This window comes from Lissotriton vulgaris, chromosome 7 (genome assembly GCF_964263255.1).
Source record: "Lissotriton vulgaris chromosome 7, aLisVul1.2, whole genome shotgun sequence".
Classification (NCBI taxonomy): Eukaryota; Metazoa; Chordata; class Amphibia; order Caudata; family Salamandridae; genus Lissotriton; species Lissotriton vulgaris.
In genome coordinates, this window is record NC_141695.1 from 1020746303 (window position 1) to 1020768850 (window position 22548).

Here is a 22548-nt window from a genome sequence, read left to right on the forward strand (position 1 = left end):
CAAGTGAAACAGCACTGCAGTAATCAACTGCAATAGGCCTAAAACTCCTTTTGTAATGTCAGTGTGTTTAATGTTTTGTTTCACTTAAACACACATTAAAATCAGATGATGAATTAAAAACAGATCCTAAGTGTTACTTACCTTTTATCACCGCGTTCCACTTTTGTGGGTGATCCAAAGAGCGGAAATATGACGCACCACAATCTAAATTCTTAACTATGAAATTTGTGGTTTCACTTCAGCCTTGTGAATTGCCATTTTATTTTCATTCTACTGTCCTGGCATATGACTGGAATTTCTCCTCCTCTTAGAGTAGACCCATGCACTGCCTGTGCGTTTTCGGTTTTTGTTGCATAAAATCAATAAAAAGTTTTTAAAACAAAGCCTATGAGATTTGTATTCAATTATATTCCATTTCAGAAAGCTTATGCTGCTGATTCTTTTTCGAAATCTTGAGTGGTTACAAATTAAATGCTACAGTCTGGAAACTGCTGTGCATGACAGCAAAGAGTCGTGTTCTGCTTCAAACTAAAAACATAATATAATCAATACATTGAATAATATATGAATAAAGGCGGGGGTCTGTGTAGCCAGATATAATAACTTCATATTGTTCGCATAGAGAATAGTGCATAACATTAGTGCATTATTTACCACCAACACTGGTTAAATTAGCTTTCAGCTGAAAAAACATTTGATTATCCTGTTACTATCTGAAAGCACAACTAGAGACTTTCACTTCAATTTAATAAGTGAGTTTTTGGTATACTCTCCTGCACCGATTCCCTACATTTCAATTTAAATGAGATGATTTGGCTAAACACAATAGTCAATTCCCAAATGTGTAATGTTAATCCCAGATATACCAAGGGAAGAGAGCTGATCGTCCAAAAGCAACAGATATAATGGGGCAACAATGTATTCTACCAATCTTCACTCTTCCAAGCAAACCACAGACAAAAAAAACTGTCTGCAATGATAGGATTTTTATAATTTCACATCAAGTGTAAAGGTTTTGCAGAACCAGCTAGTTAATAGGACATCTTCCTTCCAATTTTACATCTGGAATTTACAAACTGCATATTGAACGGTGCATATGCTAGAATTTCAGGACAAACTTGGGAAAAACTTGGAAGACCAAGGAACAAGTAGGATTCACTGCATGAAAACTGGCTAATATTAGCTCCTAATATTCCACTCTGATTGTTATGCAGGATGCAATCAAATGAGAAATGGCAGTCTTGGCTGCTGCTCTAGCACGCATAAATTTACCAATAGACAATAAGAGCCAACAAGTATACATAAACCTTTTGATTAGGTCAACATTCAACCTCTAAGCCAGTCTGATATAGTTGATTGCAATTTCTACTTAGTCAGCCAAGGATAACTCTAAATAAATATGGTATGGAAAGTGATCTCCTAGTTCATAGCATTAGGACTGTAACAGGGTAGAGCACAGTTTAAAAAAAATGCATAGGGCACTTAAAAAGGGAGACCTGCAGAGACTATGAAGGCATACTAGATGGGAACGAGATACATTGTGGCCTGTATTAAAAAAATTGTATTAATCAATGGGCTTGAATAGTGGTACACAGACCCCAGTGGTAGGAATTAACACAAGTGGAGAGTATTCTAGCAAAGTGGAATTATAAATAACTAAAACCACTGCCTCTGGGGATTATGATCATTTGTGTGTGCAATTACTGCGTTGTTCACGGTTTTACCATATAGTTACACATTTTACAAAGTGTTTAAGAGTAGCCAGAAGATCGCAAGCTGCTAAACCTCCATTCTGAAGAACTAGCAACGTGTAATAAATCCATTTCCATGAAAAAACATCTTAAGGATTGAATTTGGACAGTATATATATATAATCACAATCATTTAAAAAGGTCTGGAAATAACCATCTAAAATATTAGTAACCGCAATAAATAAAAGAAATAAAACAATGGGGCAAAAGGGGTAATGAAAGTACAGGTCTTGTAGCTTTTTAGGTCTCGCCTGCATTGCAGTGCATGCGCTAGATGCTGGCGAGACATGTTGAGTGAGAGGGATTTCAGAAAAGGGCTTTAAGCCCCGTCCCTCATTTCCATTGGCTAGCGTCACCTGCCATTGGAAATTAGCTGTTTGCGTTGCCTCCCTTTCGCCTTTTGGTCCGGCCCATCCGAACTGGATCGCCTGCTTCACAGCTATCGTGAAGTCGTTTCCTATCGCAAGGAGGCGTGTTATATAAACAAGCCCTGCGATGCAGTCCGGATGGGCCGTCCCAAAAGGAGACAGGGCGCTGCGTGTTTATTTTTGCATCGCACTTTCACTTTAAAGTGAAAGCACGATGCAAAAACAAACAACGGGAATGGCGAGCGTTTGGTTTTCTTGTTTAAACTTCTCTCAAACGTCGCCCTAGCATCAGTCTGGGGTTACCCCAGGAGGTGGAAAATTGACTACAACTCACGTAAGTATGAACAATAGTCGCTCACCTGGGATAAACTCGGTCTCGCGAGGAGATGCAGCTCTTAAAGGGCCTGGTTTGCAGAAGAGGGGTATAATGAATCTCCAAACACGAACCCCTCTGCTCATTGACAAACATCTACTGTGCCTGCTCATCGACAAACATCTACTGTGCCTGCACACACATGAAGTGCCTTAGAAGTGATGCGGGCAGGTGGCCACCATAGGTGTACAAAGTCCCAGAGACATAAAGTAAACCATAGCCCTGGCCAGGGTTATTCGGACCGGTGACCCAAGGCTGGGTGCCAGGGGCAGGATTATACGGGGGCGGAGGTCCAAGTGCAAGAGAGGTAGTGGGCTCCTCAACCACCCTTCCCACTCATACACACTGTTCTGTGTGTCCCTCTTCTTCACAGCATGTCTCTTCCTCAAACCACACGCCCCCCATTCCTCACAGCACATGTATTTAATGTATTCCCTTTTTACAGGAGTTGCGTTGCGGAGATTCACAGAACGGCGTCACTTCCTCACACAATATGCACGGCATCTCTGCCCTTTACAGTATGCGCCTCTCCTTCACACATCCCACACTAACACCACATGCGAGTCTTTCCCACTCACTCGGCTTGCCTCCATCCTAGCGCCTTTCTAATTAACCCCACAACCTTGATGGCCGCCTCCCAGAGACACATGCTTGCACACATTTCCCCTACACGCCCCCCCACAATAGTCATATCTCACCTTAGTTCCTCACCTCGCTTGCCCCAGGCCCCTCTCCCCAAACCAGTCACCTCATGTCGCACACTGAATCCTACTCCCTGCTTCAAGCATCTGCGCACAAACCCCATCGCCTCGCAAAGCTCACGCTGTCGCACAAGTCACATCTCACTTTAGCTCCCTACCTTCCTCGTGCTCTCGAACAGGACCTTCATACGTCACATCTCACTCTAGCCTCTCACATTTCTCATCCTACCTCCCTAGGACTCTTCCCCCTGCCCCCACCTTCACATGACATCTCACACTAGCACCCTCACACCCCTGCCCCTCACAGGTCACATCTCACACTAGCTCCCTCACACACTCTGCCCCTCACATGTCATCTCCCACTAGCTCCCTCACACACCCCTGACCCCATCCCACATCACATATCACATATCTCAGACCAGCTCGCTCACAAAAACTTGCCCCCTCATGTCACATCTCCCACTAGCTCCCTCACACACTCCTGCCCTCACATCTGCCCTCATCCCGCCCTTGTTTATGATCCCATCACCACTGTGCCCTCTCCACACACCATTCACATTACGTGTGACACATCTCCCTCTGAGCCGCCTCCCGCTCCTCTCTCCCTCAAGGCCCCCATCATTCCCTCCCTCACCCTCTACGCACGCATGCACAGAACCCAGAGATGGAGGTAACAACCTTCCAGATGGGGAGACGGAGCAAAAGAGGAGGGAGGAAACAATGTCAGAGGAGAAGAATTAAGGCTCAGGCAGCTGGGCCTATGGCCTACGGGTGCAGGAGGGTGGGGGTGAGGGTGCAGGATAGAGCGACCTTATAGAATGGTGAGAGAAAATGGGGTATACTTGGAAAGGAGAATTAAATCAGTCAGCTGGGCCTGGTGCAGAGGCTCACACAGGGATGGACGGAACAACATTTCAGAGGGGTTAGGGGTGGGGAGGGGATGAAACAAGGAGAAAGAAACAAGGGAAATAAGCATTTGCAATGTATTTACGTCTCGCATTTAAGTGAGTTGTAAATGACAATGCCTTTTATTTAGGTTTTAAGAACCAAAATAAAAGGCATTGTCATTTGCAATGGCTCAAACTCGTGTAAATGGGAGACCTATTGGCTACCACGGCCCAGAATCTAAGAAGCAGAAGATGATGGCATGGAAGAAAAGGTAAGTACTTAACAATGGTGTGGAGGCAGCGTCACAAAGAAAAGTGGGGAAATAAAAAGGGAGGGGAGTCCTACAGTCCTCAAGGGGATGGAGAAAGGAAAGGGAACGCAAAATGAGTGGGGAACAGAAAAATAAATATAAGGAGGTGGTTCAACCCCTACCCCCAAAGACAAAACAAGGTTTTGCAATGCAATAGGTCACGCATTAGGAAAGTTTGAGCTATTGGTCTTCTAAATGACAATTTTTTTTATTTATGTGTTGGTTTTGAAAATAGCTAAATTAATAGCTTTGTCATTTACAATGCCAATAGTTATAATTTTCGCAAATGTGACACCTATAGCATTTGTAATGCAACATGTTTTGTATTTACATGCCTTAGATATATTGATATTACAATGGCTTTCAATTTTTTTAAATAATTAAGACTTAATTAAAAGTCATTGTAATTTATAATGGCAATAGCTTTAACTTTTGTAAAGATTATGTTCTGTGTATTTTATTGTGACGAAAATCCAAGAACAGAAGTGAAATATTAACATCTTTTTGTGACATTTGTAATACAGCTTGAAACATTGAGAGAACATATTTGAACCAGTTGTTGTTGAATGGTTGTGGAGGCCGCCGAGTGATGCCGAGTGATGCTGTGGTGGTGCCGAGTGATGCTGTGGTGGTGCCGAGTGATGCTGTGGTGGTGCCGAGTGATGCTGTGGTGGTGCCGAGTGATGCTGTGGTGGTGCCGAGGGATGCTGTGGTGGTGCCGAGGGATGCTGTGGTGGTGCCGAGGGATGCTGTGGTGGTGCCGAGGGATGCTGTGGTGGTGCCGAGGGATGCTGTGGTGGTGCCGAGTGATGCTGTGGTGGTGCCGAGTGATGCTGTGGTGGTGCCGAGTGATGCTGTGGTGGTGCCGAGTGATGCTGTGGTGGTGCCGAGTGATGCTGTGGTGGTGCCGAGTGATGCTGTGGTGGTGCCGAGTGATGCTGTGGTGGTGCCGAGTGATGCTGTGGTGGTGCTGTGGTGGTGCTCCTGTGGTGGTGCTGTGGTGGTGCTCCTGTGGTGGTGCTGAGTGATAATGTGGTGGTGCATCAGGTGCCTGAACCCACAGAGGTGCCAGACCAAAGTTCATCCATGCAGATGTCTGCGAACCCCGGGTTTTGGTCTCAACCACTACGTTTAAACTAAATCAATGCTCAGTAAGTAAAAGGCTTGTGAATTTCAGGGGCACCCAACGAACAGTTTTAATGTCATTGGTTGTTTAGGGAACATATATTGGGAGTCCTTATCTAAATGTGTCCCTTGTAATAATTATAAATGGAGTAGAAGGATTAGAGCAAGAAGGAAAGAAACATACAAACAAAGAAAGGGCATGTAGGTGAAAATGAACGATGCAGGAAAGAAGGAAGGTGGAAAGCATGTAGACGAAGGCAAAAAGAAAAAACAGAAAGAAACTAGGTTATGAGAAAGTTTAAGGACAAGAAGACGAAAGCAAAGGGAAAGAGGGAATTTTCATACGTGTAGAAAAAAAGTGAAAAGAGAAAGGCGAGGAAGGAGGACGTAGAGAAAGGGAGAACATAACAAAAGAATGAAGGATTGCGTAAGAGTGTAAAACAGGAAATAACTTTATACTGGACTGGAGGGTGAGAGGGGGAAAACCAAAGATCAAAGAGGATGAAGCGACGGAGTTGGAGGAGGAAGAAGGTAAAACGGGAAGAGTGAGAAAGGAATAGACAGAGTGAACAGCGATATGAGAGGAAGACAAAAAAAGTTATCGAGGTAAAGCTTTGTAAACAAGCCACAACAGGCAATGAAAGGAAACGCTACTTTCTAAGTTTAACATTTAAGATGTTGCTGGAAGCAGACATAATTCATATGGTTCTGCCAACTCCACATGCACGAAATATCAGCAATATATTTTGAGGCGGTTGCGAACTTTGAGAAAATAAAGCGGACGGTAAAACGAGATGGTGTTAACAAAAAGGGGAGGGGCACAGAGGCACAAACGAAGCGCCTACCAACAACCTTTTAATTTTATTATTGCAAACTGAGAAAGCAACAAGGGGCCTGGCAAGGAGCACAGAGCAGGGGACTGTGCACCCGGCAGGAGTCGCACCATACATTACTTCATGTCGAAATGACCAGCCGGGTCGATCCAGCAGAGGCAACGGAGAAACAGAAACCTAAACGGGAAACCCAGCGGGCCGAGCGTGTCCTTGATTTACAAACCGCACACAAAATTAATATTTTACGATCCAGAGTTGCTGGTGCTCCGCGGGAGTCCGCATCTATTGTCTGGTTGAGGCGACGTGTTCCCAGCTACAAAGGAGGAATGAGAGAGGGCGGACATGTCAGATGTGCTGTGTTTATGCGAGAGACCCACTCAGACCAGACAAAAGGAGGGGAGCGAGTATGCATCTGACACTGCCAGTGCTGGTCCACCCCCAGAGACCAGCGTGACAGTGTGTGCTGGATTTGGGGGGGGGATCATGTTCGTACCATGATGAACTAGGGGATTTGCAGAAGATTTCACACATGGCCCCTGAACATATATTAATGAAAAGAAGGAAGGGAAGGGGCTGAAGGATTGAGGCACGAAAACTGGAAATAAAAGCAACAAAGCAGACGCGGCAAAGGGGGAACAGAACTGGGAACAGTGCGCACTCCAGAACCTGTTGAACACCGCTGATCTATTTTTTCGGTCAGCCACAAATAATCTGATGTAATCCTCTGGAGAAATTATGTTGTCACACACCTCTCTAATTCTGCAATAAAACAGCATTTAAAACTGCCCACGGTGCTGTTGAGTGTAGCATTCGCTATCCGGACGGGGCTTTTACCTGCTTTGCTGGTTTAGACATGTTTTCAGAGCACTGGTATGCCCGATGGTTGCTTGAGGATCGAAGCCAGATCCCAGATAGTTTCAAAGATAGATTGCAAGGTGTGTTATCATACAACAATAAGAAATATCCTGGCACTCAAAACACAAAACTCAATTAATGACACAATTCAGTCCAAACTAGCAAGAAAACACAGGAAACGGCAGAGCACGGCCGTGAAAAAGTGAAAAGAAACAGCAGGGATGTAATTAGGGGGGAGGAGAAGTGAGGCGGAGCACACGCAGGGGTGAATGCCGGAGGCCAAGCGCACGCCGGGGGAAGCTTCAGATGCCTGTGGGAGGGAGGCTGATGGCTTTGATGTGGACACGCTTTCCGCACGAGTGCACCACACGAACTGTCCGAAATCCGCGATGGTTTCAGAGCCTGGTTTGCCCACTATATCTCGTCTATTATCCCTTGCGGGATTAATAGGCGAGACCTAAAGAAGCTCTACAATAAAAAAAGAACTATGGAGAGAAGGTTCAAGATGACCCGGTTAACAGCAATAATAAAAAAATATCAGGCAAAAAAAAAGTTAGGGCAAAACGAACTCAACCAAAAGGCTTTTTAGGAAAACAAGAGCATTTACCAGGTTGGATAAATCACTTGAGGAATAACATCGGAGCAAAGTGGATTATGAAACTGGGTCTTCAGAACCATTTTTGTCAGTTCAGTTCGGATTGACAAACAACCATTTTTCACATCCCAGAGTTATGCACACAAGTGCAGATTCTCTTTTAACAAAGATCGAATAATCGCAGTTTCTGCCCCCGGCTAGTAATTCTTGACTTCTTATTTAGCCTTTGCAATCCTCTCATTTCGCATTGAGGTACACCTTGACTGACTCAAGAAGAGAGTTAAGAATTTCCTTCAATGAAACATCCTTACGCATAGCCTGTAGCCTCTTTTGTATTATCAACTTCAAGGTAAACTTCCACAAGACTTGTGTTCGTGGTATAGCCAAGGAGGCACTGGTACGTGATAATACCCCAGGCCCCAGAAATGGGGTCAACGATTACCTGGTGGACTTGTGTGGCAAGTGAAGGCACCAGCATACACAGCCTACTCTGGTTTTGTGGATCTCCATAAGGTGGGAAACAAGCAAGCATAAGCCATATTGTTAGTTCAGTTTCTAGGACAAATACCAGCCGACCCGAGCTATGGGGAGCTTGTTCCCCACTAGCTATTCATATTCAAGAGGGGTTTGTTATTATTGCCCATGTGAATCATAGTTTGTGCTTTCACCACTTACGTTGTGGACAGTCATGAGGAAAATGTATGCCACCAAAATGTTTGGAGCATCTGAACACCATTGCAAGGTTGAAACGTGTTGAGATGGGTTTCGACTCTTCCTTGAACAACTGTTCCCAGCATTATGCTATATGCTGTGTGAGGTGCTTGGAACACATGGAATTTTGCATGGGATAGAACTCCTATGTTTTAGTTTAATCGCCTCTGGATTCACCCGACTGTCACTGTCTCCATGTGCATAAAGTGGCTCATTTTTGCTGTGAAGTCAAACCAGACCATACACAATATGTTGATGAACTACCATGTTTTATGTGATCTTTTCAGAATCTATCATCAACAAAGTCATGCATTTTTGGTCGGTTATGACAAACATGATTCCTTGCTTTTACTCCACTGACGAGGAAGCTTTCCTGCATCTAGGGATGTGCATGAAAAAAGCAATTTGTGATTTTTGTTTATCGTTTTGTCGTTTTGTTTATCATTGCATGTCGTCAGTATACATTTGAAGTTAAGTCTTGCTTAATCTCTTGGTGCAAGTAGTCTGCTCAGTACCAACATTCGCATCATGCAATGTCAACTGGGACATCTGAAGTAAACATCAGAAGATGGCACAGACTGCTTACACATACAGTGTCTGTGAAACTAAATTATTCTTTTTTTGTAGTGATCGCAATTCTCCAAAAAGGGAAACTACTAGCTCAAGCTGCGTTATAGTTTAAGTGAATCAGTGAAAAATTACAATTGAACAGAAGCTAAACTGATAAACCTGCCCTCAATAACAGCATCTGAGCAAATATGGAGTGAGGTGAGTAGTATTACAGACAGGGATATATACTAGTCATTTTGATTCCTCGCCCAAATAAACAGGTAAACATTTTTATCAGATCGATCCATATACGTATGCCCTGCCTGCCTACACATACACTGTCAAAGCTGTTTACACCCAAATCTTTCCAAGGCCTGCACACTAAACAAGGAACGTGCTGAGAAACACAATGGGAAACCAGGTTTGGAGCTGCATCACATGTCAGCCTATTTGAATAAAGTGCAAGTTTAGTGTAACAATGACATGCTAATTTAGCACAGGATTGATGCTTTGAAGAGAAATGAGCACAACAGAACCTGTAGGCAAAATACTAAGGAAAACGTGTTGATTTACCTTGAAAACCATTTCATACGAGTTTCCTTCATGTATCTAAAAATTGCTCACTTTATAATGTAGGGTGTGGGAAGAATTGTGTGGTGGGAAAAAAAAGAGGCACATAAGAATGTTAAAAATATTTCTGCTGTAGCACATAAACAACATTGTGTTACTTATGTAATGAATGCGTATGGTACAGCAATTTCCAGAACAAGCACATATGAAAACTAAGGTTACATACATGTGCAAATAATCCCATCATCACAGATAAATATTATAAGGTGCTTGAGTGGGGGGAGTGTGCATTGAAGGATGTGCCAGATTGCATGTGTGTGCAGAAAGGTTTGAATGCATGGACTAAACTTTAAACTTTTCAACTGTATTTCTTTGTGCATGTTCCCAATGTGGGTGGCACTAAATAAGACTAGTTTGAACTGCAGGTCTATGCATGAAATAAATGTGTTTTATGTGCATTTTATCTGTGGAATACTTTGAGAATGTAGGCGGTTACTGTATTATTGCATCTTTTTGAACTCTGCTACAGTTGAGCCCCAACAACCAACTAATCCTCTGGAGATTCTTGATCTTTTAATGGCAGACTGCTTTGTTTGAGCATTGACTTACAAAGATAAATACTTAACATATACATAGATTTCAGTAATTCTCAAACCAGGAACGTGGAAAGCTGGCAACAACGCCTTGGATTCCCAGCTACATCTTACATGTATCAAACGTCAAGGGATGTGTGTGACAAGACCCTTGTGTTGAATGCTTGTAGGTCGTTAAAAAGAGGACATTTGTATCCGAACGTGCAAGCTGAGTCAAAAGTGCAAGTGCGCCAATTATCTTTGAAAGTAAATAAACTCAGAAACTGCAAAACATGGTACGGTTGGCCCTCATTGTTATTTCAGATGGGATTTCAAAGAAACAAACAATTCAAAACAAATTACTATTAACTGCTTTAGTGCAGAGCGCTGATTTTGAAGGTCCTGCGCACTACCTTTCCAGTGCCAAGGGTCTGTATAACCCCGATGCATTTTGTGCTGCTGGGTGTGGTGACGTCCCGCGCCCCGAGATGTGGATTGGGAGCAGGCATAAGTGTTTGTTCGCACAGCAGGGAGTGCTCGTGGGTCAGACACCGCCATTATCTCTCTGTTTGATAGGCTCCTGAGAAGGGAGCAAGCCCGAGCAGAACTGGGAGGTTTGTTCACCCTAATAACAACCTTCCGACCCTTCGGGTTGCGGGTTTACTTTTCCATTTAATTTCAATGCCCATGAAAGTTTTATTGTTATTAAGAGAGGATCAGACCAAGCGAAGGGCGATTTATAGCCGACAGCGAATGTGGAGCACGAACAAGGGTAGGCGTCCAAACACTGCGATTACATTTTGAAAAATTAGAAATAAAGATCGCACCGGAAACGTCTAGTGTGTATTCCTAATGGCAATGCTTAATGGAAATATGGCATTGTTGAATGTACATGTGTGTGTATATGAATATTATATATACACACACACACACACTATAGAGAGATTGTGTGTATATATATATATATATATATATATATATATATATATATATATATATATACACATGTACATTCAAATATGCCATATTTCCATTCAGCATTGCCATTAGGAATACACACTGCAAAAAAAGCCCTCAGTTTTCTGGAGCGTGAAATAGATTTTTCCGGTGCGATCTTTATTTCTCATTTTTCAAAATTAAATTGCAGTCTTTGGAGATATATATACACACATGTATACACATACACATATATACATTCCAAACTCCATTTCACCAACTGCCGCTCCTCTTATCCTTGGGTGCCTCCTTAACGCACGGTGAGATGCAAATATTATCGAAAACACACCGTTCAAATTCTTTAGAACCGCTCCTCAATTAAGGACGCTCAGGTCGTTCTTTGTAGTCCCATAGCCACATTTATTCAAAAGCGTTCTTCTCACACATGTCAAGTCAATAAACGCGTTTCGGCGTTGCCGCCTTCGTCAGTGTTGACTGACAGACATTTTTTTGTTTAAATAAAGCTTCACCATGACATCATGTCACATGATTAAAAACAACAACATAAAAGAAGGCATATCAATTTCATTCATTGTTATGTGGCGGCCATCTTGCAATGTCTATGTACATCAGCATTCATGCATTCTGAAAGTATAAATCACAAATGTTTTTCGCACATATGCAATTGTTGTTGATACAAAGTATTATATCATACTTGTAAATCGGTATTTCTACCCTCAATCAAGCCCTGAATGGGCTATTTCATCAGATCCATATCATAGATCAACATTATAGATGTACTTATGATCGGCCTATATATATGCCTGGTTCGTCACGTATAGTTAAATATATTTAAAATGATACTGCCCTGGATGGGCTGTTTCGTTTTCCATACATTGCGTGACATCTCTAGACCGGGGATTTCGTTTTGCTGCAGGTCAGTTTCAAACCAAGTTTCAAACTTTTTGGGAAAAGGAGTGAAGGAAGGGTAGGGGGAAAAATTCCTTTCTTTCACAAAACATACGGTGACTGATAGTTCCCTACTGCCATGTCAAATTGTTGGGAAAGCATCTCATTCATCCAATGTGCACCCACGTCTCTTGTTCGTTATTTAGTCCTACAGGATTCTTGGTTTGGATCATTATGATATATTTGGACTCTAGGGTTCTCAATTTCTTGGCCCAATCACCTCCTCTTTCTGTTTTTACCAACTGGTCCAACACAAAAAAGCTCAACAGATTACAATTGCTTTTGTGCTTTTTTTCATAATGACGAGCCACCGTATAACTCTGATCTTTTGTATTTATGGCTCTCACGTGTTCAAGAAATCTGAGTTTAGTTTGCTTGGTGGTGCTGCCCACGTATTTTTTGCCGCACGGGCACAGCAGGCAGTATACAGTAAATTCCGAATTGCAATTTAGCAGTTTTGAAATTGTGATCTTATGTGATTTCCCTAGTACCTCATATTCCTTCACTCTGAGTTTTTACATGCCTTGCATTTCATGCAAGGATAAAATCCCACAGCAGGCGTCTTTTTTCTCCGCTTTGATTCGTGATATGCTATTTACTAGGTGATCTCTCAGAGAATTGCTTTTCCGATAGGTAATTAATGGATACTCTGATAGCAAGCTCCCTACTACACCATCTGATTTTAATATGTTCCAATTCCTCTTCAGGATTTGAAACATTTGGTGTGATTGGTCATTGAAATGAGTAATTACTCTTACTTTTGTATCTTTGTTTTTGGCTTTATCAATGAGCAAATCATCTTTAGATCTGGCATCACTTCTGTGCTCCGCTTCATTTAGAACACCTTTGCAATAGCCCCTCTCTTCAAACCTCTTTCTGGATTCTGTCCTGGCTCTAATGTATTCCTCTTCTGTGGAGCAGTTCCTCTTAATCCGTAGAAACTCTCCATACGGAATGTTGTTGACCACATTGCGTGGATGACAGCTCCCTGCATGCAGGATAGTGTTTCACGCCGTTGATTTTCTATAGAGAGCTGTCTGAATTTTGTTATCCTGTATGTGCACTCTGAGATCAAGATAAAAAAACATCTTCCTTGCTGATATGGCTGGTAAATTTTAGATTTTGTTGATTCTCATTGAGGATCCCAATATATTCCTCAGTTTCAGTCTGTGTCCCACGCCATACGATGAAAAGATCTATATAGCGGGTCTAGAGTACTATCTTCTTCACCCAGTTCTCATTAGGCTCCGCTCAGGTCACGTGCTCCTCCCACCAGCCCACGAATAAATTCGCATAGCTGGGGGCGAAGCACGTGCCCATCCCGGTCCCCTGGAGTTGTAGATACAGTTGACCTGAAAACAGGAAAATTTTATTTATAAAACAAAAATCAGTAAGGTCAATTAACATTTGGTTGTGTGTCCTGTATTTTAGAGCCCTTCTGTCCAGGAAGAATCTCATGGCCTTCAGGCCGTCTTCATGTCTTATAGAGGTATAGAGACTTGCAATGTCCAATGGTATCAATATTAAGTCCTCTTCCCAAATCACTCCTTGTATTGTTCGTAAAAAGTCTTTTGTGTCCCTTAGGTAAGAGCTTAGATCTTTCACCAATGGTGCAATAAAGTTATCTATATAGATTGAGGTTTTTTCCAAAAGACTGTCCTTAGCTGACACGATGGGACGCCCTGGAGGCCAGATCTTACTCTTATGGACTTTAGGCAGGTGATAGAATGTCGCTATTTGAGGATGTTCACACTTAAAGTTTGCCCAATCCTTTACATCCATTATACCCTTATCTTTCCATTCACAGATTAGGGTATGAAACTTCATGATGCTCTCCAGATATTTTTCTCGTTTAATGGGGGTGTAGTGATCAAGTTTTTTCAGCTGCGAGAGTGCCTCGTCTTCATATTGTTGTTTTTTCAAAATACTACATTACCCCCTTTATCACTCGACTTGATTACTATGTCCTCATCCTCTCTCAGGCTTTTGATGATATCCCATTCCTCTTTACTAAAGTTTCTTTTTGCACCATTGAATTTCTTTTTCTGTAGATTTTTCATTTCTCCAATCACTACCTCTTGGAAGGTATCTATTGCATCATGACTGCTTTTCGGAATATATTTAGATTTGATGGTCATATTACTCTTACAGCCTTGCTGTGTAATTCCACCTTCTTCCAAGATTTGCGTCAGTGATAGTGATGGGTCCATCTGGGAATCAGATTCCTCCAATAGTCCTTGTGCTATTGATATAGTCTCCAAGTCTCTTCCTGTTAAGATACCCAAACCTGTCTCTTCTCTTATTGCAAGGGTATTGTCTTTAAGGTGAAGTTCATGAATTTATTAGCTTGACCTTCCTTACGAATTTAAAAATACCAATCCGTGTTTGTGTGTAATTGAAGGCCGGTGTGGGTCAAAAAGTCAGTCCCAGCTGTAAAATGTTCTGCTCTTTCTCTGATAGTATTCTATCAGACAGATTGATTATAGTTTCTTTACTGTCGTTGGTCATTCCCACTCCAGTTAGTTCTACCTTCCCCCGCGTCTGCTGCGAGTCATAATTGGGGTGGAACAACCCGTTGCGGCTTTTCCTGCCCCTCCTTGTTTTCCTTTTGTGGCTTCTGGGGGTGGGTTCTTGCGGCTGGTCTTTATCTCAGACCCCTTATTAGTTCGTACTCCTCGAAAAAATTAGAGGATGTAGATGACTGTTCTCCTTCGGTGTCATTTTTCTCTCCGCCTGTTGCTGCCGCACCGGCTTGTCTGTTTTGATTCGTCCGTTAGTCTTCCGATACTTCGGATTCTTCTGTGCTGTGCTGGGAGACCGCAGATTGTTTTGTTCTCATCGATGGCTATGGGACTACAAAGAACGACCTGAGTGTCCTTAATTGAGGAGCGGTTCTAAAGAATTTGAACTGTGTGATCTATATATAGAGATATATATATATATATATATATATACACATACATACATACATACACACACACACACACACACACACACACACACACACACACAAAAGGGGAGAGCGCTGCGTTATGATAAGATGCAAACATTTTTTAAGAGCATTGGTCCTTTTGAAAATACAACATAGTTACTTGAGGAACGAGGAAGGACCCCGCCATATATATCTACTCTCATCCGGTCACAGTCAATAAGTTGTAAAATTACTTTGGGAAGCAGACTGCGCCTAGAGAGACAAAGAAATGGAGAGGTGCGTGCACCACGTCACAGAAGAGAAGTTGACCGGGGCACCCACGAATTCTGCCTGCACCACTCCGAGTAAGTCTCGGGTCCAGTTTGGGTCAGTGTCGAGTCACCTCCCCCCCCCCCACTGTGATCCCCAGAGACCAGAACAGCAGGAATCTCTACTTTCGGTCATTTACTTTCAATCCAAAAACCTGTCTGACCCCTGTCTCCACCTCGCCCCAGGATACAGACAACAAAGGCAGGTATGGGCGCAAAGCACCCCCACCACCCCCCCAATTCAGCCTCGCCTTCTCCTCCCCAGTCGCATGGTGGCTAGAACCTGGCGAAGTTAGTGTACAAAAGGGAACATAAAGCGCTAAGAGCGGCTCAACTATCGAGAACTCCCCCACGGCGAAACAATCCCGCCACCTTCTTAAAAGAGTCCCTGCATAAAGGAGGGAGCCAGGACTTCTAAACTCCAACCCTCCGGCGTGAGTCCCTTCTGGATGGAGAGTGGAGTGGTGCAAATGTGCATTAGTCTTCGCGAGAAGCACACGCAGGAGATCGCAACATTATTGGGAGATAGCGCCTTCCATCACAGAGAGCGAATAGCGGCAGCCTTTATCGTGCAGTTGGGAGTTGGTTCTGACGGCTTGACCTCTTATTCCGTTCCTCCTGGATTTTGAGGGCCGGCCGGGCTAAGGAAACATGGGCGACACCATTGGAAGATGATGAAAACCACTGCCGCTTTTTTTCTATCGCGGCTGAATGTTTCTGCACGCCTTAAAATCCACTCTCTGTTCCTTTGTCTGCCAGATATTCGTTAACACATTTTATTAAAAAGGTGAGCAGGAATTTTCAAAGTTTGATAGCATTAAAACAAATTTTAACTATTAGATTACTATTTTATTTGGAAGTTTATCTAGTTGAAATATTCCCTTTATTCTGTAGTAAGCTGACAGTTTTATTTGTGTTAATACGCTTGCAATGTTTGTCAATGCCCAGTGGGTCAGGCAATGTTTAAAAACACAATAGTGCTGCCTTGTGGCCTTTCACTGCCGCGGGAAGTGCACATATCTGGCCGGAAAGCAGAAAGTTTGTGGTTTCACAGTGGGGGGTCGCTGCCCTATAATAGTTAACACATGGGAAGCTCTAAATAAATAATTTTTTTGTGAGGCGGTCATTAAATAAAAAAAAAATTTTAAAACATGCTCACCGCAGGGCCATTTATCACTCCACGGTCCCGATGACTTGAGAAAGTTGTGCGTTACATGGAACACGGGTCCTGACCTCAATGAAAGCTTCCGGCAGCAGAGTGATTGGGAATACATACAGCATGAGGAAAGGTAAAAAAAATAAAAAATAAAAAAAACACACACGCAAGGGGTGTGCACGCGTCACAGCGAGGCATAGGTTTTCAATTATTGTGCCCGTGTCTGGGCACGATAATTGAAAACATATGGGCTTTGGTGTGCGTAACAGACACCAATAGGCCATGGGCGGAGCAATGCACCCGTCTTTGGCCTATTGCGTGCTCTGTTAAAAAAAACACGCGCACACAAAGCCCAATAGCGGAACCCAAAAGGAAAAGCACACTCACGGGTGTGTGCTATTCCAGGGTTAGTTTTCAAACCCCGGACAAAGGGGCTCTCGCCTGCTTGAGCACTGCTGCAGTGCAACGCAGGACGCGAGCCCTAAAATGGGGCATTTCTGAAACGTAGAGACTCAGGGTAACCAAGGTGGTGTGGTTTGGTTTATCATCAAGAATGATTTGCCAACATCGAGTTATAGACAGTTACTCTAATATTTATGTGACAGACATCTTGGGCACTTCCAGCCAAAGTTCTACTACCCCACATTTCCACAGTTCTGATAGAAACAGTACCCCACCACATTCATGCATGAATAGGCCTAAAGCACGTTAGAAATGCACCAAAACTGTACTCATGCAAAGATCACATTGACTTCTTACAGTCAATGTATTGACCAGTTCCAAAGCAGGCGATAAGCCCATCCCCCCCAAGTGAGAGAGAACATCGAGAGGCAAGACTTTTGTTAATTCTCAGTGACCCTTAACTTTTGATCTCAGAAACTTGAATAATTCTATGATTTTAGCCAATATTTGATAAATGCAAGGCATCTGTGTAAGCAGAAATAGTAGGATCCAAGCAAGCCACACCACCTGGAACTCTTGAAGGTCTTTCACTTTTAGAAACGCCTTGGTTTGGGTAGGTTTTACTAGATGAAGCAGACTTTCGGGCCCGCATACCACAGCTACCAACATCCCAGAAAGACTTAAATACCAAGAAAAAATGTTGATATTTCTATGCTGGTTATGGGGCTTTTCCTGACGTGGGTGATCGGTTAACCCACGTAACTGGGGTACCGTTTTTATTGGGAGCAGTGAGAAAACAAAATAGTAGAACATTTTTTGAACCTCTTTCCATTTTAGGTTTTCAAATTTAAGTTGCTGTGCAAGAAAGAACATATTATGAGAAACGTCCTCCGAATACAAAATTATGGGTTACCCGAAATTCAGAGACAAAGAACCACTAATCCTAAAGTCGGTGGGCACATTTAAACAAACATGAACAGCTTTACTCTGAACCCATTTTCATTCATGAATTTTTCCTCAAAAATGGATGCATGGTTGTACACAATGAAAAATGTTATGCGGAGGCTCCGTTAATGGCTCTGGGTTTTGCTGGTTTATGGACAAAAATTATCATCCTGTGACTGGAAGAGTTTATCGCATCTATAGTATATTACTTTTGTCAGTAGTTTATAGGGGTAAACAAATTACAGATTGTCAATTTTTTTTATGTTCCCTACTTACTTTCATTAGTTTTTAGGTCTCGCCTGGCATTGCAGCGCGTATGCGCTGCTCGCTCTGCGAGGGCTTCTTGGAATCCATATACTTTTAGAAACTCAATCTCGCTCCGTCCGTGGTGTGCGTAATTTTGCGTCACTGATTATTGTAAACTGTGTGTTCTGATCGTAAAGGAGGTTATTTTAGTCCCTCCTGGTTACCACCTTGTCCTCTTTTTGCCCCGACCACCTGGAGTGGATCTTTTACTTTTTTCATTCGTACAATGGTGTGGCGAAAGCTTTTTAGGTCTTGCTGAGGACAGCGCTTGTTTAATTAATTAGCTGCGCAATTTGCAATTTTTTGAACCAGCTGCAGTGCCTGCTGCATGTACAGAGGAAGGCGTTTTGAAGACTGTCAGCACCCGTTTAATTATTTAGCCGCACATTTTGCTTCCACCACGCTTGTTCTGCCTGCAGTGTATGCTTGTTCTGGTTATGGCTGCGTGGCCCCTGTATCACCAGGCACACATTTAACAGACCTGTGCGCCATCATCAATCCTCACCAAAGTGTCCTGAGCTGCCAGGCGCAACTCGAGCCCAGCACCCCTTCACCATTTAATCAGACCCACATGCACTTTTTCTGCCTGCCTTATATTGCCACGAGGCAGGGACAGCCCATGGGCACACAGGGAGCGGCAGAGCTGCAGCAGCCAGGCCAGCTCCTGGGTTCCACTGCTTTGCCTGACTTTTTCTACACTGCCAAGCTAGGCGCGCTGTGCCTCGCAGCTGCTTCATTCTTGTGCCCCGCTGGTGATACGAACGGCTCAACCGACGGCGGCAGTAGCCCCGGCAAATGATCGAAAACCATGTTGTTGTTTGCATCTGTGAAAGCTATATTTGTTAAAAGTGATGTCTGCTTTTCATCCTTTCCTCCTCGCTCCCGTTTTGATTTCCCCATCCCTTTGTTCATGCCCTCTCCCGTTCTACGAGTTTTCCATCCACCCCCCCTCCCGTTCTGTTGCCTGTGTGCTTCTCCCCTGCCACCTCCATTATGCCCTTGCCCTCTTAACACTATGCTTTTAACTACTACACAGCTAACAGATAATATTCTAACATACAACCACAACATATCACATACATACACTAAATACATAGCTATAACACAATGCCATTAGCAATGTAGTAGTAGTAGTAGTAGTATAAATCTTTTTTCGGTAAAAAAATTCACCATAAAAGAATACATTTTATACAGTTACACATTACTTTTAGTAAGAAGAAGAAAAAAGGGAATTAAGAACATTAGATAAAACCTAGCAACAATAAAATTCCCTTATTAAAAAGTGAAACCTGCACATTATACAGTGCATTGAATAATTATTATGAGGTCCCAACCAAGCACTCATCAGAACACTGTTGCATAATGGTTAGAGTGACTTCAAAAGCCATACTAATCATCCTACCAATAGGGGGCATTAGCAATGTAAATGAGTAACTTAAACAAAGGCAAGACCTATTGCATTTCCAATGCTTGTTTTTAGCTTTCAGCCATTCTGCACAGCAACCCACTGCTGAAAAACGTGGCTAAACACATTGACAAAGTCAATTCCTTTGATAGGTGAGACCTATTGGCATGGTCAATGCTGATTTATTTCAACCATTAGTTTATTTGGGAAAATCATGAGACATCTACAATTGTCCCTTGCAGAATTCCTAATTGTGTCTACTTTACAGGAATGTACAGCTTTCCGGGTTCACACCTCTTTCCCACACTAACTGCAAAAGTATAGTGAAGCCGACTTAAAAAAAATAAAATTGCAAACCTTCGGTGAAAAAAAATGTCTTTCCACAACTCAGCATTTCCTGAAAGCTGACAAAATGGCAATATTAGCACAGCACAGCAACCTTTTCGCTGTTGCCTATTTTTTGGGGAGGAAAGCACGTTACACAGCGTCTCTCCCTCACCCCCACTCCTTTTAAAAATAAACCAAATTGCTATATTTTCAAGGGACTCAATGCGGAGTACCTTTGGAATCCCCAATTTGTTAGAAAAAAAAAAAGGGGGTGGTCATTTCGATGGGGGAAAAAAAAATATTGGTAAGGATTACAGCAACCAGTCATCTAATACCAAACAAGCATTGGCGAAAATGGGGTGGAGTGAATATCGTGGTTATTAAAAAGCACAATAGAGCCACCAGCGCTGGCAGTTTCATTGCACTTTTCTCCCTTCTGTTACAGAGGGTGAAACAGGGACAGGAGGGTGGGTTGAAATTAAGGAGAAACCGGGATGGGAGGGAAGGGAGAAGAAACAGGGAGAGGTGGGGATGAGTGAAAAGAAAAAAAAGAAAAAAGGAGCTAGGACACAGACAGCATAGACTGCCCCATAGCACAGAAATAGTACTTGGATCATAGCATGGGCAACGGCTGGCCAGAGCAGAGGGACACTAATCACACCCAATTAATCTGTACTTGGTCCGTGTGTCACAGAAAGAGCGATGCATAGCAAGAGCTGCCCAATGAGAAGGCAGCAAAAAAGACTGAAAATAATGCCAACGAATGGTAAGCGAATGTGCATCCTCAAGACGGCCTGAACTTTACCTGATTTTATGAAAATTGCGGCAAAGTTTTAAATTAGCTCCAGTCGCAGTGATATGCCAGTTGGTACCCCTCTCAATTACTTGATCAGTATCCAAGTACTGGTATAAAATATGCAATGGAACAAGTCTTGCATTGAATACTCTAAATTTGGAAATAGGGCTGGAGTATTCACACGCTTGCAAGCACTTCTTCACAATTCACTGAAGGTATCCATTTAATACATGCTATCGAAACCTCAGTTAATAGCCAACCACTATTACCAAACGGGCTCAACTCATTCAAATTTAAATTTTCTTTATCAATATTTGAAGGTGAGTGTAATTCTGTATACTCATCTTTTCACCTATTTGTGACTGCTTCTTCAGTGTGATAGGAATTGTCCAGTGGATCAGACTAAAGCCATTCCTTCTGAAACTTGAACGTATACTTATTTGCAGTCTTCCTAAGTAAACAGAAAACACTTTCTTAAACCTACACTCGTCTTAAACCGGTTATGTCAAAACAGCTTACTGGTTAAAGGGAAAAGGTTACCTAAGCTTTAAAATTTCATTTAAGAAAATACCCCCATCAAATTCAAAAAGGAAAAACTAATTCAAAAATAAGTTAAAGGCAGCTGCCACTGCAGTCGAAATATGCAAGTTAATAAGGCAACACATTTTAGCACATTGGAAGACGGTCACCTTTCAAAGTTTTTCAACGTGTCCATATAAAATGTACAGTTTAACACTGGTGCAGAAGTAAAGATTAGACAGCTGTTTAATAAATGTGTAACCTTGTACCATCAAAATTGAGGATCAAAAAGAGGAAAGGATACCAATGATTCCTCTACAAGTTGCATGTATACAGTGATATATTGCATCCCAATTAGGACTGCCTTTTAGAACGCAATGTTGAGGTGCACGGTCTTTGATAGCATTAGTGCTCGTGGCACCATCGTTGTGTTACTGATTAGAACGGATAAGTTCAGAAAAAACACTTCAGACAAATAGAATAATAGAGACAGCCAGAACAGTAGTCCCCAAAAAAAAAAAATCAATCACTTTCAGGAAGTTTTAAAGAGAAAAGGTGATCAGTCTCATATGCCGGGTTTAGTACCTTTGCAATCTTGGGCCTTCTACAGAGGATCTTCAAAAATTATGTTTACGTCTTAACTCACAAGAACTAAAATAAATCTTGCCCACTGTGTATGTGAATACCTACCGTGTACACAGCAATTTCACCACAAGGTTGAGTAAGTGGAGGAAGTCAATTGTTACGCTAAACCTACCAAAGCCATTAACTGGTACAGTGAGAGTAGTGCAGCCTGTTTTAGTATCGAGTTGAGAAATAAAAAACTTAGAAATAAAAAGTGCATCAAGATCAAAGTTACTAAAGCACATTATTCCTTTGCAAATTACATTTGGAAATCACATGCAAAGAATGAAAGAACTTTGTTCAGCTTAGTCGCTACGATCTACACCGACACGCAGTCAAGAGCAAACACCACTGATTGTCAACATTAAGTAATATTCAACACTTCCTTCACTCCATATCATACATCTTCGCTAAAAGACAAGATAACTGAAAGGATAGAAAAAATGTCTTTCCAAGTGGCACAGACCGCATCAAGTTTCAGATATTTTCCTATGTTCTGCATTACATGAGGTTGCAGATTCACTATTAACTACAGAATCAAGATGGTGTTATCTTGGTACAACTACTGAAAGGCATCAAACGATGATAGCTGTTGACTACTGCGAGGTTAATGTACATCCGCAACTGGCCTTTTCACATCCCAAGAAAGAAGACCACGTGTGCAAAGGGAGAAAAGGCAAATTACTGGAGAGAGGGTTGTGATGTTGATGACATTTCCTTAT

General features: G+C 42.5%; 1 protein-coding gene across 2 annotated transcripts in view; it reads right to left on the reverse strand.

The window, feature by feature from the left end:
• The window catches only part of FBXW11 (F-box and WD repeat domain containing 11), a 609511-nt gene that overhangs the window by 547315 nt on the left and 39648 nt on the right, over positions 1-22548 (reverse strand). The gene's annotated exons all lie outside the window — the stretch shown is intronic.